Source organism: Neofelis nebulosa, chromosome 1 (assembly GCF_028018385.1).
Source record: "Neofelis nebulosa isolate mNeoNeb1 chromosome 1, mNeoNeb1.pri, whole genome shotgun sequence".
NCBI lineage: Eukaryota > Metazoa > Chordata > Mammalia > Carnivora > Felidae > Neofelis > Neofelis nebulosa.
This window is the reverse complement of record NC_080782.1, coordinates 200,020,799-200,035,098: the sequence shown is the minus strand read 5'-3', so window position 1 is coordinate 200,035,098 and position 14,300 is coordinate 200,020,799. Positions and strand designations below refer to the sequence as shown.

General features: G+C 34.4%; 2 long non-coding RNA genes across 2 annotated transcripts in view; one reads left to right on the top strand and one right to left on the bottom strand.

Annotated features, from left to right (window-relative positions):
* The window catches only part of LOC131496967 (uncharacterized), a 94,316-nt gene extending 81,480 nt beyond the window's left edge, over positions 1-12,836 (top strand). The window contains exon 3 of the long non-coding RNA XR_009254709.1: positions 12,603-12,836. This is a non-coding gene — a long non-coding RNA (uncharacterized LOC131496967). The remainder of the gene's footprint in view (positions 1-12,602) is intronic.
* On the bottom strand, positions 850-1,545 carry LOC131497022 (uncharacterized). Its single transcript, XR_009254731.1, has 2 exons — positions 1,238-1,545; positions 850-1,012 (listed from the first exon to the last, which is right to left on the bottom strand). It is a non-coding gene; the product is annotated as an uncharacterized LOC131497022 (long non-coding RNA).
* Positions 12,837-14,300: the final 1,464 nt, after the last annotated feature.

Below are 14,300 nucleotides of genomic sequence, written 5' to 3'. Positions count from 1 at the left end.
GGGACTTTCTGTGGTAACAGAACTTTTTATATTTTGCTCTAAATTTGTACACATTTGTGAAAAATTTTCAAACTGTGCATTTAAAATCTCATCATCTTTTATATGCAAATCAAACTTCAGTCAAATTTGTTATTAAATACAAGACGAATCCAAAGGCAAATTGAAGATTTCATATCCATTTAAGTTAAATGGATATGAAGCTTGCAGTTGTGTGTGTGTGTGTGTGAGTATGTGTGTGTTAAGCTAAAACTAGATAAAGACTGATTTGCCAGATCCAACCCACAGGAATCAGCAATCTTACCCAAGTTACATTTTACTAATAATTTCAAACTTTTAAAGAGTAAGTAAGCATAGGTAAAGCAGAGATGTCTGGCACATCTTAGATGTCCCATTCTGTTCTACACTTCACTTATTGTTCCCTGGTACAGAATGGTAGGTTCATCAGGTCCTAAATGAGGTCCTACATCACCTCATACAGCAGGCAGCATTCATGCTATGAAACCTCTCCATTTTTTTTTTTTTTTTTTACCACAGAGACTTGACTATTTACCTGACATTTGATGTGGAGTTAGGCATAAATCCATAGATTGCAGGGGTGTTCACACAAAATGATCATAAACTAGTAATATACTATTAACAGCATTCCCAAGATAAATACTCTCCCCTAGCAAATACTGTTCACCTTGAAGTCCAGTTCTCATGCTTACAAAAATATTAGATGGGGCCATTTGCCTTCTCTTTCCTCTGTGAGTGCCTGGTCGCAGAACTGTAGATAAATAGAACACAGGTGAACAACATTATCCCCTTCCTTCTCAGGTTTTATAATAAAAGAAACTAACAATGCACTCCCCATTGTATTCATTTTTAATTTAGGTTGTAATGAACTTACAAAGCAATGCTTATTTATCTTTACTCAGTTTTAATGCTGGACAAATCCTTCACAATAGCTACAAAGAGATTCCTGAATAAACACTGACAAGTAGCATGTATAAAGTTGGGTCTCTGAAGATACCTTTTTTTTTTTTAACGTTTATTTATTTTTGAGACAGAGAGAGACAGAGCATGAACGGGGGAGGGTCAGAGAGAGGGAGACACAGAATCTGAAACAGGCTCCAGGCTCTGAGCTGTCAGCACAGAGCCCCACGCAGGGCTCGAACTCACGGACCGCGAGATCATGACCTGAGCCGAAGTCGGCCGCTTAACCGACTGAGCCACCCAGGCGCCCCTCTGAAGATACCTTTGATGATAACAGTTTTGTCTAAGGGGATGTCCACAGAGTACCCTGTGGGCATGAGGTGATTGTAGTTATAAACTTTCACAAAACATTGATCTTTGACCTCTTGACGATTTTCTTCTTGTCCATGGCAGCTGTCACTTTGTGGGAATAGCAGTCCATTTCAGTCACAAGAGAGAGCATGGCTGTAGGGATGATCTGAGGTACCATCATCAATGTTCTTCACAATGGCTGCTTTGCATCCAGACTAGCACTGGGCCAGGGCCAGGACCAGAACCAACGTCTGGGGTGCCATGAACTTTAGTAGACACTTGAGCCTACAGCAGAATAGAAGAAATTACATTTCAACTCAAGATAAGGTCTTTAAAGGAGTGATTAAGGTAAAATGAAGTCTTTAAGGTGGACTCTAATCCACTATGACTTAGGTCCATTTAAGTAGAGGAAATGTGGAAAATATCTGAAACTTGTGCACACAGAGGACGGACCATGTGAGGATACAGTGGGAAGGTGGCCAGCTGCAAGACAAAGAAACCAAGCCTGCTAACATCCTGACCTTGGACTTCTCACCTCCAGAATTATAAGAAATGAATTTCTTGTTGTTTAAGCCACCTAGTCCGTGGTACTTTGCTATGGCAGGCCTACAAAACTAGTAAACTTACCCAGTCTACTTCAGTCCTCAACGTGATAGGTAGACTAATTAAGTTTTATGGGCCACAGAAACAAAAAAATTGATGCTTTAATTCATATTTAAAACGGGATTGCAGACATAGCTATTGAAAAAATATTTTTATTCTTTAGATTTTTTTTTCTATTTGTGTGTATGTGTGTGTGTATGTGTGTTTTAGAGTATGTACATGTTTGGGTGTTGAGGAAGGAGAAAAATGACTTTGGGTAAGAAGTATGTTAATGCCAAATAAAATATAAGTGTATCATTACACCTAAAATACTGCCTTGAATATTAATAAATCCTATCATTCTCAGTGTACAAAACTGAATAAGTGCCAAAAATCAATCATTCAATAGGCATAAACAAAGAAAAAGTGAAGTAAATAAGTAATAGCTTGTATGTCTTTCACCTCTAATTCAAAAATTGGTCAGATTGTTTATTAGTTCATTAAATTTTCACTTCAGTGAGACATCAAAGCCTTGCACTCTGTATGTGTTGAAGTATATATGTGTTTACAACTAAAAACTGAGAATACATTTTGACATCTCAGATTTTCTTGCAAAATGAGTAAATGAAGGTTCACACCATGAGTATGATCCTAACCAATAGCTTGAAATAATGTGGAAATCATAAGATTGTGATTTTAAATGACAATTAATTTCTAAGTGTCTCTTTTTACAAAATGAATTTTAAAGAGATATCAATTCTTTAATTTTGATTTGCAAGACCTCTGATAACTTTTACACTAACACTATATATCTCTATCATGCAAAGTTGTCAGAGGAATATAGCAAAGAAAATCAAATAGCAGTTCAGAGAACTTACTAGACTTTTCTGGGACACAGAAATGTTAAAGAAATCAGATATGCCAGAGGGACACATCACACTTTAAAATAAATTCTATTTAAGGAAGCCAACCTATATAGCAGTTTTCTGCTCTTTTTCTTTCTTTTCTTTACTTTTTTTTAAACCAATTTCTCACAAAACCCTCACATCTCAGTGTACTCTCAGACAAGATTTATTAGCACAGGATTTTAGTTACTTGTCTAAACTTCAAAATTCTATTTTGTAGGATACTAGAGGCTATTCATTAGCATACTGTGAAGCACGTCATAAATAATTTAAACTATAGTTGTCAAGATAAATGAAAAAAATCAATTTATGCTGTGCTACCCTTAATTTTTTATTGTGCATGGATTTGCTTGCTTACTAATCTACAAAATCTAGTAAATCACAGTCCCTGTCATTTTAGTGAATTAATCTGCATCATTTCAACTTGACTGATTATGTCTAAGGAATTCCATCAAGAATCTTAGACTGTTATTCAGATATTGTTTTTAAAATGAATGTAAATACTTTCTCAAGTGATGTTCAGGAAACTCCAGGAAGTAATGAAGCAAAAATATTCCAACAGATTAGTATAAGTTATTTTTCATCATTCAGAAAATTTTAGAATAACAAACTTAGGGCAAAACATCAAATTGACTCAAAATATATTAACGGGGGAAAAAAACCAGGAAAGCCATCTATTTTTACTGTGAGGATTAGCAAGTTTCAGAGATAATCTAGACTCCAAAAATACAAATTATAGATTTTTTTTTTTTAAGATTCCAGCTTAGTGCTTAAAGTGAAGAACCAATAAAAAAGGTCTGGAATTCATTTTAGTTATGTAAGTTACTCAAGAAGTAGCCTTGAGTTAATTTTTTAAACTTGTCTTTTAAAGAAAAGTTATTCCTTATCTGTGATTTCTTGGCATGATCCTTTGTCACATGGGATTCTTTGATGTTAAATTTACACTTGGCATCCATTTTAGGATCAATCTCAGTCAATTTGAATCTTTTCAGTCTATCACTTATACTGACTGAGGGACTTTTGGTTTTAAGGATCCTCTGCTATGAAATTTGTCGCTAGAAGTGGTAAAACATTTTTATGACTGTCTTTGGGTCAGAATTCTATGCTTAAATATATTTCAGCCTATGTGAATGATATCATAATCTCATGAATAAGACATTGTTTGGAATCTATGGTGCTCTGTATGAATTGAACACCCCTATTCAACATAATAGTAGTTCATTTCCTTTTTTTTTTTTTCTTTATACAGATTCATGAAGTAGAGTTTTCAGGCTGTGACAGTTACCTCAGAGCTAGATACGGTTTGAATCTCTGCCAAACTACAATTTTCTGCTTTGTAAATATCCTATAAAATCATACACTCGAATTTCATAGAAAGCCAATTTAGACTGACTAAAGATACATTTTGGTGAATAAGATAAACAATAAATAAAATAAATAATAAGCACAATACAATTTAATACAAGCTTGGTTGAGTATGTGCATTTAAGCTGTTATTCATTGTGCTAGAGAAATAAGTATAACAGAAAACATATAAAAGCTTCAAAAAATTAGCTGGGCAGTTTCTGGTTCTGCATGTAAGTAAGGAGCATGGAAGTCACCAGTTCATCCTAACAAAATATAAAAAGCTAAGCAGACTGAAAAATCAAAAACTGTTCTTGGATAAGAGAGGTAAAGACTCAAAGGAAACCCTGTCCCTTAAATTAGGAAGAAAGGCAAATGCAGGGAGTCTGCTTACTTCATCAGAGGCCCATGAGTAGAACCTCCATTGAAAAGAGTGCTGGGGTCAGAGAACCTGCATCCTTGTAATTGGCAAATTGCTGGAGGCTCAGTGTGAACACCTTGGAGAGTTAAAAATCCAGGGAGCCACAGTCATAGGGGAATCCTCTACACTTTTAATGAGTTTTACTTCCTGAGTCCCCCAGATTCTCACAGCAAATGTAAGAGAGAGATCCCTTCATGCATCAGGCAGCGGAAGGGGGAAAATACCTGTAAATGCACCAGAGTACTCTGTTCTTGACAAGGCCTGCCTTCAGGATAAACTAGCTAACAAGGGCCTAACTTGCTTGAGTATCAGAGCCTAAGCAACCTGGAGAAGGGAAATATTCAACTCCATCCCACTCTAGTCATTCTGTCCCACCTAAGTGGGAAGAGGGGATAAAAAACAAACTGAGAAACAGATACTCACTAAAAAGACTGAGAACTAATCATAGGTTTACAGAACACCTCTCCTCCCCACATCTCACCACCACATTACTAAAGACCTATTTACAGCAGTTCCTTATGCTCAGTACATCATGTCTGCCAATAAAGAAAAACTTAAAATGCATACTGAAAGGCAAAAAACACAATATGAAGAAATAGAGCAAGCATCAGAACCTGGTATGGTCAGGATGTTGGAATTATCAAACCAGGAATTTAAAACAACTATGCTTAATAGGCTAAGGACTTTAATTGAAAAAGCAGGATGCAATGCCAGATGGGCAATATAAGCAAAGAGATGGAAGTCCTAAAAGAATTTTTTTAAATGCTAGAAATAAAAAGCAAAACAAAACAAAACAACCCACTGTAACCAAAATGAATAGTGCTTTTGATGACCCTATTGGAAGACCAGATACAGTTGAAAAAAGAACTTCTGAGCTTGAGGGTATATTCATAGAAACCTCTAAAACTGGAAAGCAAAGAGAACAAACACTGAAAAAAATAGCATAGGATATCCAAGGACTATTAATGTCAGACAAAACCACAGATCCAGAAAGCTCAGAGAAGACCAAGTAGGAAAAATGCAAAAAGAAAAAAACAAAACAAAACAAAAAAACCCTGCACCTAGGCATATCATTTTCAAACCACAGAAAAGCAAAAATAAAGAAAAGATGCTTTTTTTTTTTTTCATTTTGCAGGGGAAAAAAAATGGAAGGAGCCAGAAGAAAACAAAACAAAACAAACACTTTACCTATGGAGGAAAAAAAAAAATAAGCATTATATCTGACATCTCCTCAGAAAACATGAAAGCATGTGAACAAGAAGAGAGTGGAGTAGTAAAACAGTTGACCAAAAAAACCCATCAACCTAGAACTTTTCTTCATGAGAAATTATCCTTCAAAGGTGAATGAGAATTTCTTTCTCAAGAAGAAAAAATTGAGGAAATTTGTGCCAGTAGAAAAATTAAATATTTCTTTCAAGAAATAGTAAGTTCTTTAGGGAGAAGGAAAATGCTATGTGAGAAACTAAGATCTACTTAACGAAAGGAAGAGCAGCTAAGGAGTAAGTGAAAATAAGACAAAAACTTATTTTTCCTTCTCTTGCTTGTCTATCAGATAAAAGTTGCTCAGAATAATGATAGCACTAATGCATTCATTTATCTATGCTTAAAGAGAAGTAAAATAAATGACAACAATGATAAAAATGCTAGGGTAGGCGGTTAGCTAGTTGTGAGCAGGGAACAGGTGAGGAAGGGCAGAAACCAAGTTTCAGATAGCAGGGAGAGATGCCTAGGAACACGCATGCACTCTCCCCTATGACCACTGCCCTAGAGTAAAATATAGCTTCCTTAAAATACAATTACACTGGGGTTTGCCTCCCCCCACCCCCGACCCCCGCAAGGCGTGGCTGCCACAGTTCCGACAAGGACGATATAGGGTCAAAAACTCCCCCTCCTGACAGGTGGGAGAGGTTCCTTAGATGATTGGCTGCAACATTAGTCAAGAACCGCCCTACCTAAGACCCATAACACATTAAAAGAAAAAGAAAAGACTACCCCGATCCCAAGTGTAGCTGCCAACTGGGCCTGCCTGCTCTCCCATTTTGACAGTGTCCTTTCTTTCTCTTTTTAAACTTTCTAATAAACTCTTGTTTGTTTTAGTTTGGCTCTTCACTCTTTCAAGGCCAAACTCAGGAACCAAGGTAGGCGCAGAGGCCAAGGGACCTGCCACTACCACAATTGATGGAAGGGGGAAATTAGGATTACTTTGTCATTCTAAACTACAGACACTACTTATAAAGTTGTATAGTTCTATTTGAAAGAAAATTTGGATTAGTTGTAAACGTATATTGCAAACTCCAGGTAAACTTTTTCTTCAGACTGAATCCTATCTATTGTATCATCCAGTTTACCAACTTTTTGCTCAGTCATCTTTATTCTGCGATTAACCCAATTCAGTGCCTTTTATGTTAATTGTTCGATGTGTATTTATTTTTTAGAGATAGTGTGAGTGGGGGAGGGGCAGAGAGAGGGAGACACAGAATCTGAAGCAGCTCCAGGCTCCATCTGAGCTGGCAGCAGAGGCTGTCCAGGGGCTCAAACTCAGGGACCTGTGAGATCATGACCTGAGCCGAAGTGTATCACTTAACCGACTGAGCTACCCAGGCGCCCCTATTCAGTGTCTTTTAAATGTCAAATGCTTTTATCTCTCGGTTCCATTATTTCATGTTGGTCCTTTTTCATATTTTATATTTTTTTCTGATGAGACTTCTTTTTTTCATTATTTATGAACGTTTTGCTTCTATGTCATTCATCATGGTTATAATAGTTTGGAGTTCTTAAGTGCCAATTCAACATAAGGATCATCTCAAAGTCAGCCTCATTGACTCTTTTTCTTTGGAATACAGAAATTGTAATCTTCATTGTATCTTGGGCATTATGAATGTTGTAAGAAATGCTGAAATCTATTATGTTCTTTTTATGTTTTAATGAAACAATTGACTTCTTTGGACACAAACAACAAAATCTGTCTTTTGAGCTTCAGTTCAAATCTGGTGAGTCTGTCCCATACTTGAGTGGTTCAGGTATAAATCATCGATTTTTTTTTTTTTTCCAAATAATACATGAACATTTGATATCCCCTTCTCTGGCTCTCTGCTTTCTAGGGTTCCTTCCTCACTCTCCAACAACCCTGGGCAATTCAGAATCACATCTTTAGTTCTTGAACACAGAACAAGAGCAGATTCTCTAGAGATTTCTAATTACCACATGCCATACTGGTAGGACTTGGCCTTCTGGCGAAATATCTGTGAAAAATGGAAACTCAGATTTGGTTATTACATTCTTCCAACTTGATTACTATTCAAAACTGTCTACTGTTGTTTTAGCTCTAGTAACTTGGAATTTGTTTATTGTGTTTACTTGATGGTTTATAGTTCCTGAGGGATGGTCATTGTGATTGGAGTTTTCTTGGCAATATAGGAATGGGGGAATATTGTCATCTTTCACTTTTCTGCTTAAAATCCATTCTATCAATTATTATAATTAAACATAATCCCATTTTTAAAACTTTATTCACCCTAGATCTACTTCTGAATCCCTAGTCTAATACATCTTTATCCCTTTTTTTACACTACAAGGCTGGCTTTTATCTTTTATCAAGCAAGTCCTAAAACAATTTTTAAAACTTCCAGTGGCTTATTAGTAAATTTATTTTTAAAAACTTCTTATTGTTAGTCACTTAATAATTGGCCTTTTGCACACCGATCTCTATAATTTCATCTTAGATAAACTTTCTGTCACTTAGTTGGATATACAGAAAACTATATGATGCTTGTACTTCTTGGAAAACATTGAATCCCATAAATAGCTGATATTGTGTATCTTATCTGCCAGCTATATGATGAAGTTAAGTTGGCTCATACAGAGTTAATAAATGAGATCATTCTTGAATATATTAAATTTGAATTAATACTTTCTTTCTACATCAAGTAATTATGAAATTTGGGGTAAATTTAAATAAGCAAATGATCTCTTAAACATAATTTTCCTTAATTAAATCAGTAAAGGAAATAACACTTTGAAAGACAACATTTTTTTAAATATGTTCTTTAAACAAAGCTTTAGCATTTAACTCTCAATTCTAGGACTAAGAATGGAATAGCAATTATTTCATTAATAAAAAAAAGAAAATTTGCATAGGGATTGTACATCATCTTGTGACATGACAGAATGTCTAAAATAGGAAAACAGATAGGAGTCTAAAGGAGAGAGCAATATAATCTAGACTTAAAATACCATGATTTCTCTAAAACTATTTATTCTGTGTATTTCTCAACTAATATTTCAGTTTTAACAGCTAAAACTTATATTGTTTTCTGAAACATGATGTCTAAATGCCAAAACCTTTAGATTTATCAACCTGAATTATCTTCTACATCTACTCTGTCTAATGAATGTGTATACACTCTTTGATATGCATCTAATCTCAACACTCCTTTCTACTAAAAATGCCTCTGTTTAACTGCTAAGCCAGACAGTTTCCTAAAATACCAAAAACGCTAGACCAGTGATTTGGCATTGAAGCTGTAATAAAAATAAATAAATAAATAAAATAACCAAAATATATAATGAAGTTTGTTATTAAAGTTTTCAAATTTAAAATATTTAATTTTGTTGTTGATTTGCTATCTCTAGGCTATACTTGATTAATTCTGAATAGAGAGTCTTAAAATATTTATTTTGGAAGGATCTTAGCAGTATATGTATAGTTCAGCTCACATTTTCTTTCCAAAATATTTGGATGATTATTAAAGAATGTGAGATATAAATTTACAAAAGAGGAATTCCAGGAGGCCAATATATATGAAAACAAATCCAAACTTACTGCTTAGCAGTGGAGTGAAAATGAAAGGGGAAAAATGAAACTGAAGTGTTCTCCTTAAAAACTGTAAATAATTTAAGAAAATTGCTACATTAGTATAAAAGAGATGTTTGCAGGCCATTCAGGTAATTGTACACAGTAAGTTGTAAATGTGTTAAAACAATTAACCAACTATATGTTATAATATACATGATATCAAAGTTTATGATACCTCTCTGCTTTATATATGTATCTGACACATACATGATATGTGTAACACATGTGTGTATATAAGATAGAGGTTTTTAAGAATGTGTTCCATAATAATAAAACCATATGGCCAAAACAGTAATTTATATAAAGGGAAATTATAACATAAAGCATATATAATTTGATTAATCATGGTAAAATTACATGACAGATTGCAGTAAGCTTTCAAAAATGATAGCTTTGAAGAATATATAACATCATAGAACTATGCTCATAATATATTGTTAAGTAATTAAAAACTGGTTGGAAAATGTTGCAAAATAATAGTAGTAGTTATTTATGTATGTATAGTATTTAAATGTCACTTTCTGATTTTTATATATTAAATATGCGTTATTTATTATCAAAGAAAAATAAAGTAACCATTTCTAAATGATACATTGGGCAGGTGGAATTATTGATAGGTAATTTAACCTCAACTGATACATAATTAGTTAGAAATTCTAGCCTAGAAATAAAAAGTGAAATTCTATAAAGCATATATATAAAGGTATTATTTCCCTAGGACACTTAACATTTGGCATATTTATTTTGCACTAGGAATATAGTTAGAAAAAATGTTAGTGTGAAAAGTATTGGATATGTAATTCCATATTAACTCATAGATATTTATTACTATTATATTCAGAAACCCCATTGTGAATTAACCTTAGGAAACAAAATATAAACAGCTCTTTTTATTTAATAGCAGGGAAGTCATCTCACAGATGCATGTGGAAAACATGCAGATTTTATCTGAGTATCTACAGTTTATTAATTAGTCAGCTCTTACTATGTTTTATACACTTATGTAGTCAATGGATATACAGTGGTGGAAAGGAGACCTATAGTTCTTCCTCTCAAGAAGCTTAATTTGTAGAGGGATATTTAGACAATAAAAAAAACAAATATACTTAATATATTCCATATTGCTAAAGGTGCCATAAAATAATAAATCAGAATAAGGACATACAAAATGACATGCATAGGTAGGGTGGGGTTCTATACCTACACACAAGGAATTGTGGGGGGCATAATATAGATAGGGTACTCAAGGATGGCTCCTTTGAGGGTTTGATAATTGTTGAAAATAAGATGGAAATACTTGTCTTAATTTTCAATGACCAGTAAAGTGATGGTAATTTTTGCTAATGAAAGACAAAATAAGTACAATAAACACTTGTGCAGGAGAAGAAGAGGAGTCCCACCGCAGACTTTAGTACAAAACAACTTTTAAGTTGGGAAAGTATAGTTATTGAGTTAGTTGGTGAAAATTTCTTGAATGTTCTTTCCAGGAGGAGTCTTCTTGGACACTTTCCTTTATGTACCTTGGCTTCACACTCAAAACTATCCCTATTCTTCATTCCACATTATTCGTTGTGGCCTGTCCCAAAAAAGATGTTGGCAAGAATGCTTTCTCAGTGTTCAGGTTTTATTAATTCTCTACATTTTTGACAGATGACTAGGATTTTTATTTCTGGTTGTATGATTGCTTGAAAAATGTGGTTGGCTCCTAATATTCTTTTTTTTTTTTTTTTTTTAATTTATTTATTTATTTATTTATTTATTTTTTAATATATGAAATTTACTGTCAAATTGGTTTCCATACAACACCCAGTGCTCATCCCAAAAGGTGCCCTCCTAATATTCTTGTTTATTGTCCGTTCTGTGCGCCAAGCAACCAAAGACAAAGGTTTTATCTGAACATAAGTTTCAGTCTTTCTGTTACTCCTTTGTTTCTTTTCCCCCATGCTGTTTTCCTCAATTTAATGACATTTTTCAAAGCCATCTGGAAGGCCACATTCTTAATCTGAAGTTTGATACAAGGCTGCTTTACTTCATCCAACTGAGATATTTTATAAAGTTTTCACTTTCCAAGCCTTTTTTTTTTTTTTTTTCCAATTTTGTTGCTCTACTGGTTATTATTATAATTTCCTCTTTGGGGTCTAGAACCAGAAAGATTTTCAACATGAAATGCTTTGATCTTTATACTATCTCTCTTCATCTCTGCACTTAAAAACAAACAAACAAACAAACAAACAAACAAGCAAACAAATGAAAAACAATATTCTTTCTTGAACAATTTATTATAATACCTTGCCTGAAGACTCCAATAATAGCCAAACACATTAGCAAGGTAATCCTTTCAAGGATGGAAGGAAATCCAAGAAATCCAATCCTTCCAAGAAATCCTTCCATTTCTCTTAGAGATACAGCCTCAGTAAACACTTCATTTGCCTTGAAAATCATCACAGCAGAGAAACAGTTTTACCAGTGTTTCCTCACATAAGAAGCCTCTCTGCCCTTCCATCCAGAAATATCTATCTCCTTGCCCTCTCCCTCCAGAATACTAAACCAGTGGCATTAATCTACCAAAGAGGATCTGCAATATTTGTTATCAGTTTCTCTATTAATAAGGCTACACTAGTCCTTTCACATATACATTTTAAAACCTCAGTGGCTTAATCCCTGGAGTTATAAATAGGATTAATGCCATTGTAAGAGTCATGAAAGAGCTTGCTTCCTTTTTCTGCTCTCTAACATGTGAGGATACAAGTGTATGGTCTACAACCTGGACAAGGATCCTCACTGGAACTCAACCATTCTGGCACCCTGATTTTAAATTTCAAACCTCTAGAACTATGAGAAATATATTTCTATTGTTTATAGGCCACCCATGTATGGCATTCTGTTACAGCAGCCTGAATGAAGACAGCAAGACAGATATTGACTTAAAAAGGCAATAAAACACCACTGGAAATGATAAACTAGAAGTAGAAAATGGTTTACAAGAACATTTATTGGAACTTGATGAGTCAATTTTTTTTTTTATACGGATACATGGAAAAAAAATGCTATCTTCAAGCATCCCAAACTGATGTCAAAGAATGGTGTTTTGCTTATGTCTAGAGCTTTTCTTTTTCTGAGTGAGTTAAGCCAAATGGTTTGCCCCCATTGTCTAACTCCTTTCACCTAGAGAACTCAGTGTATTTATCTAAAAATAAAAGGTTTACAGTTGTTTCAAAATTTTTTTCAGATTCTCCCTGTGATGTATAAAGCCAGAAAGAGCATGAATACCATTCTAACAATAAGAAAAAGCTGGATCAATTACAAAATCATGTAAGTTTTCATGAATCCATCAGAGAATTGAGGTTATTGCACAAACAAGTAGCTTGATACCTAAGACAATATGAGTTAATTTCCCATGGGAATGTTTGATGTGAGCACTGACCCACAGTGGCAGAGAAGAGGAAGAAGAGACATGGATACCATACAAGTATGTATAAGTTGTAAGAATTCATCTACATTTTTTAACAAATGGTTAAAAGCTGAGAATATACTGGCTATGTGTATAGGAACCTTGGGAGTTGCAGACAGAGTGGAGTTTGCATGCACTCACTGGCTCCTCTGCTTGGCTATCGACTATGTATTTATTGGGGAATTTGGAGACAGGAATAGAGAAGTATCTAATCTCTGTGGTGGCTTTTCCTGCACATACATAGAGGCCTGATTTAGCACAAAATATGGGTGAATTTCAAGGAGAGATGGGAGGTGAGCACTGACCTACAGTGGCAGAAAAGAGGAGGTAGAGATGTGGAAACCATGCAAGTAGGCAATAAGTTGTAATAATTCATCTAAATTTCGTAACAAATGAATGTTAGTTTACAAATGTCTGTTTGAGTCACTGCTTTGGTAACTTCTTCTAGATAGATGCAGGAGTGGTATTGCTGTATATATAGTATTCGCATGTTTAACATCTTGAGAAACCTGCACCACTTAACATTCCGTAAGTAATGTAAAAGGGTTCCAATTTTTCCATATCCTTGATAACACTTGTTACTTTCCACTTTTTTTTTCTTTTTAATTATAGTGATCATAGTATGTGTAAAGTGATTATTTCCTGGTTATAATTTGCATTTCCCTGATGACTAATGCTATTGAGCATGTTTTCATGTGTCATTGACTATTCGTAAACCTTTTTTTTTTTTTAATGTTTACTTATTTTTGAGAGAGAGAATGCTCGCATGCATGCACGAGTGGGGGAGGAGCAGAGAGAGAGGAGGACAGAGGATCTGAAGTGGGCTCTGTGCTAACAGCAGAGAGCTGGACATGGGGCTCAAACCAACAAGCCATGAGATCGTGACCTGAGCCAAAATCAAGAGTCGACCGCTTAACCAACTGAGCCACTCAGGTGACCCTATTGGTAAACCTTCTTTAGAGAAATGTCCATTTGAATCATTTGCCTTTTTTTGAAACGGAATATTTCACTCTTATTAACCATAGAGTAAGAATTGCTGGAGAAACTTGTATCTCCTATTTCTTTTTCTTTATTTTCTAATTTTCCCTTTCTTTGCACTCTAACTTGTCTTAGTCACCTCATTTTTGTTTATACAGTGGGTAATGGTGCAATTTCACAGCTCACTGAAAGAAAAATGTGTGCATGTATACATACATTTATTACAAATTTTACTGATACATGTGAAGTAGAGTGCACATATACAACTATTGACAATTCTCTTTATTCTAAATTCTTAGAGACAATCAGTTCTCAAGAAGGCTTTTAAAATGTTTTGCCAAACCTTTTGTATCCATGGATGTAATTGACTGATGTGAATAGTTTTAACATGAAATTTGATTGATAATTTTGTTTAAATTGATGATTAAGCAAAGCAATGATGACTTATATTGGAAATTCAAAAGTCTGTCAATGATGTGTATGATTTACTTGCCGAAA